Source organism: Schistocerca gregaria, unplaced genomic scaffold, assembly GCF_023897955.1.
Source record: "Schistocerca gregaria isolate iqSchGreg1 unplaced genomic scaffold, iqSchGreg1.2 ptg000784l, whole genome shotgun sequence".
NCBI lineage: Eukaryota > Metazoa > Arthropoda > Insecta > Orthoptera > Acrididae > Schistocerca > Schistocerca gregaria.
In genome coordinates this window covers 422490-427775 of record NW_026062153.1, presented here as the reverse complement: position 1 = coordinate 427775, position 5286 = coordinate 422490, and positions in this window count along the sequence as shown.

The window sequence follows — 5286 nt, the reverse complement described above, 5'->3', positions numbered from 1 at the left end:
AAACACGGATTGGTATAAATAAAAATTCATATAAAGCGTCTGGTGGTTCTAGTTCTTAAAGTAATTTCATCAGTTTATGAGCACATTACCTTCCACGAGTTCAATGCTAGACCCATAATTTTAGAGACAGAAGAACCTGCTGGAATAGATGTCTGCCAGAAGACTAAATTCAGTAAACCAATATTTTTAGGCAACCCAGTGCAGACAAATTTTCTCGTGTAACACAGGCACATCAATACACCAACACACAAATATGCACTGAGCTTACCACTTACTAAAGTGGTACACTCACACACATAATGTGAAAATTTTGACAAAGTTAAAGAAGGAACTGCACATACACAGACTAGTGAACTTTTTAACACACAATCTACAGCCTACTATGATAATCAAACTAACTACATAACAGATATCGTCTCAGCAGAATGGGGAATAACACAGGGTAACTGGTGTGGATAGAGCCACACCTCAACACAACTCACAATGGTGCACTTGGGTTAATAATAAATCCCTTACAAACAAAAAAAACAAACAAGTAAAAATTATTCCTAAATCGCAGAATACAAAAAAGCTGTCAAATCCAATATATGATATGTTCATAATTATATTGAGAAATAAATAGTTACCTGAAACTTATACCCCACAAGTAGGAGTCCCATAAGGTTCAATAATTTCAACTTCCTTCATGAATGGCGGACATGACTGAACAGGCACAGTTTAATGAAGAGCTAGATGTCTCTATTTCAAATTCTAAAGGTGGCAGGGGTAAAGTACAGAGAGCGAAAGGCTATTTACAATTTTTATAGAAACCAGATGACAGTTGAGGGGCACAAAAGGGAAGCAGTGATTGGGAAGGGATTGAGACAGATGTTATTCAATCTGCATGTTAAGCAAGCAGTAAAGGAAACAAAAGAAAAATTCAGAGTAGTATTAAATTCCATGGAGAAGACAAAAAAATTTGGAGGTTCAATGATAACATTGTGATTCTGTCAAAAACAGCAAAGGACTTGGGAGAGTAGTTGAAAGGAATGGGCAGTGTCTTGAAAGGAGGGTACAAGGTGTACATCAACAAAAGTAAAATGAGAATAATGGAATGTAGTCGAATGAAGTCGTGTGACGCTGAGAGAATTAGATTAGGAAACGAGACACTTAAAGTAGTAAAGGAGTTTTGCTGTTTGGGGAGAAAAATAACTGATGATGGTCGAGGTAGAGAGGATATAAAATGTAGACTGGCAATGGCAAGGAAAGCATTTCTAAAGAAGAGAAATTTGTTAACATCGAGTATAGATTTAAGTGTAGCCATGGACAATAAATAATTTAGACAAGGAATAGAATGGAAGCTTTTGAAATGTAGTGCTACAGAAGAATGCTGATGATTAGATGGTTAGATCACGTAACTAATGAGGAGGTATTGAATAGAATTGGGGAGAAGAAGAGTTTGTGGCACAACTTGAGAAGAAGGGATCATTTGGTAGGACATGTTCTGAGGCATCAGGGGATCATAAATTTAGCATTGGAGGGCAGTGTGGAGGGTAAAAATTGTAGAGGGAGATCAAAAGATGCATACATTAAGCAGATTCACAAGGATGAGGGTTGCAGTAAGTTCTGGGAGATGATGAAGCTAGGACATGATAGAGTGGTGTGGAGAGCTGCATCAAACCAGTCTCAGGACTAAAGACCACAACAACTGATGTCTATGGCCTCCTTATGTCTTGCTGCTACCACCGAAATTGTATCTACCAAGACAAATAGATACATTAAAATACTGGAAGTGTAGATGGCAAAAGGTGAATAAGGGTAGAATTGGCTGACACACAGTGAGGGGAGACAAAGCCAAGTTGTCATAACTTGCAGTTTTCAGTCATTGCTGCTGCTGCTGCTTAGCAGACAACTCCAACAACTACATGATCACAGTATACACTACGGAACAGGCCACAGACAGGAAAGTTACACACAGTTTGTGAGTACACATCAGTGTCCCACATCTCAGCATTTCTTCACACTAACTACTACTTTCTTCACTCCGTTTTAGTTTTCAACATTTTTTATTATCTAACCTGTCTATTTTCCACTGTCCCCATCCTTGTCCCATCTCTGTTATTGTTATATATTATGCACTCAGTTTTTTGCTCTTATTAACTCATGTGCAATGTTTTAGCACTAACCTCTTTCTTGCCGATTACTCTGTGTTCCACCTTAAAGTTATCAGGTTTTTGAATCTAGTCCAGCACAGTCCCAAACCATCAGTCTTCCCTTCTCATCCTGACTGGTAAGTCTTCCCTAACCCAAGGTTCTAGGTGACTTTTCCAAACTCAATCCCTTTTTCTAAACTTCTCCAGTTCCTTTCCCTTTATCCTTCTTCCTTCTCTTTCAACACTTCTTTGAGGAGTGGCTCCAAAAGAGAGAGAGAGAGAGAGAGAGAGAGAGAGAGAGAGAGAGAGAGTTTGAGTGTGTGTGTGTGTGTGTGTGTGTGTGTGTGTGTGTGTGTGTGTGTGTGTGTGTGTGTGTGTGTGACCCCTCGTGCCCCACTTGACCCTCCTGCCCGCTGAGTAGATTTTTTATCTATCTAACGGCAACATAAACTGTCAGACTAGCCAAACTGTGTTGCAGGCTGCCATACATGCTGTGGTGGGAGACATACTTATGATAGTGACAATAGACACGGGTGTCGCAGCAAGTGTTATTTCCCCGAGGCCTGTTTGAAGAATAGTGTCATCTGATTAACGTGCCTAATTTATGGTAGGATTTTAGTAGCTATAGCATAGCACACAATCTCAGAAAATTAAATGGCAGACCTGTGTTCTGCTACTGATAGGGAATGTAGTAATGATAGGCATGTTGCTCATAGTAAAGGCATTGATCACAGAGAGCCTAATAGATGTCCATTTGTCTTGGGAGAAGAAGGCTATAGTAGATGCCTACATGGAGTCAATTCTATATTATGTTCACAAATGTAAAGCACAGTCTCATCTCACTGGGATGAAAATTGTCAGGTGATCAAATCACAGTTCTTCAACATGGAAAATAAATTTTGACACCAGCATATTGAAATACTTACTTGACTGAATACTGAACGGAAAATTAAATTGAAGTTATGACAATCTCAGTGTTTAACTAAAATTCAGAGAAAAAGTTTAATTAATATTTCAGGGAAATGAGCTGAGATATTTGAAGGAAAAGATAGTGTTATATGAATATTTATAGCACATGAACCATTCTGTCTACCTTTCCGCCCATTCCTTGTTTGAAACGGACAGCTGTAGCAAAAGAGTTACACATGATGAAGCAATTGGGCCATAAAGCAGCCCAATCTCTAACCTCTTGTTAGCTGCAGCTAAAGCTGGGAGAAGTATTAGGCTGGTATTACCCATGAGGGAAATTAATAAAATGGTAATACTGTGTGAATCTCACCAGAAAATTTTAAATCAACAAATCCAGTGGATCCAAGGGATCAGGTACTTCATTTCAATTAATTTCAGTGTGTCATACTCGCAGACACTTCTAGAAAGACCATGCTTTTATCTTTACAGGTCATACGTACCAGTTTAGAATGATGTCATTTACTCTCAATGTGAGGAGTGGTGGTTTGATTATAGCACCAATGGAATATTTATTAGGTCTGGAATTACTTTATTTGTGTATGATTTGTTGATTGCCACGCTTACTTGGGAAGAGCATGAGGAGATGTTAGAGGAAGTTTTATATCAATTTCAGCAACATGATGTTACAGGCAGTTTCAAAAAAATGAAATGTTGTGGTGAGAAAATGAATTTGTTGGAGCACATAATTATGCCTCGAAGTGTCCTAACTGATAACAAAAATACAACCAGTTCATTACTTTCCAGTATCCCAGACAAAGAGGCAATTAAAAGTACCTTTAGATTTATCCAACTTCTAGCGTAACTTCATTCCAGACCAATTATTAAACGCAGATCCATTACTGAACTTTCTACACAACAGATATCATAGAATTGGTCACAAGTATGCCAATCTGCTTTCAGTAAAATCAAAAATGCACTAGCTAGTCCACAATAATTGTACCATCTGGATATGTACCAGGTCGGGAGCCTGCCCTTCCATATCAGAGGCATTTACAGTACATGAACTGTCTGTACAATACTCTTTGCTAGTGAGCCAGATAGCCACTGAGTTAGAAGTTCTCACAATTATATGTACTTTTAGGAAATTCCATCATTGTTTTGTTGGTAATCACACCAAAGTATACTGTGATAACCAGCCCTTAAGCTTTCTTCTCAATTGAAAAGTACTGCACACAACACTGGTTCAGTTCTACAATACGGTTTTGAAATAGTTTACGTAAAGGGAGAGAATGATGTAGTAACTTGGAATCTAAGGGATAAAGTACTAAATATAAGATCTTACTGATGCAAGATAAAATTTATTATCTGCATCAACTATATTTAGTTACGTGTCACACCTCAGAGACAGACCACCCCCTCCTTCCCCCCCCCCCCCCCCCCCACCACCCACCAGGTGGAGAGAAATCTGTAACTAGTGCATCAGGTGGGTTAAGGGTAAGTTGTATTCACACTGTGTGCTTATCAATAATGTATTACGTTATTGCTGTCTCATGAGGTATGATAACTGGTAAAAGCTAAGCTTGTGCACCCATAGAGCACTGGGGATCCTGGAGTGGCTAAATGTGCTGAGAAAATCAGTGAGTATTGCTATTTTCCTTTCCTCCAAAGCAGCGTGTAATGGATTATCCACAAATGCCTAGTCTGTCAAAATGCTGAACCTTTGAACCATGGCTCCAAAGGTGAGCTACACCTAGTCATTACCAAGAAACCCCTGCAAATCCTTGCCATTCACTTAAGGTGGTCCCCTTCCCTGGAGCTGTGCAGGTGTTACACATTGTTACAATATGTGAGCTATTTTCTAAATATGTCAACTTACATATATTGAAAAGTGCCACTAGTGCAGTGACAAAGACAGGCAATTAAAAATTACTTCTTGATTGCCAACATGTGGAGTGTAATCATTTCTGATAATGAACAAAACTTTAATAGTGTAAAATGTAAAAAGTTCCTGCATGTTTATTAAATTGAACAGATCCTAAAATCAAGTTACCATCCTGAAAGTAAACGTGGAGAAAGAGAGCTTTGAGAGTTGGACAGGTTAATGAGAACTTCCCCTTTAAACAAGAAATTTTGTGGCCAAATTACTTTTCATTATTTCAAGGATATTTTAATAATCTACTTCATACCTCTATAGAATGATCCATTACTCTGTCAATCTCAACCTCTTCACCCTCTGCTTAATATA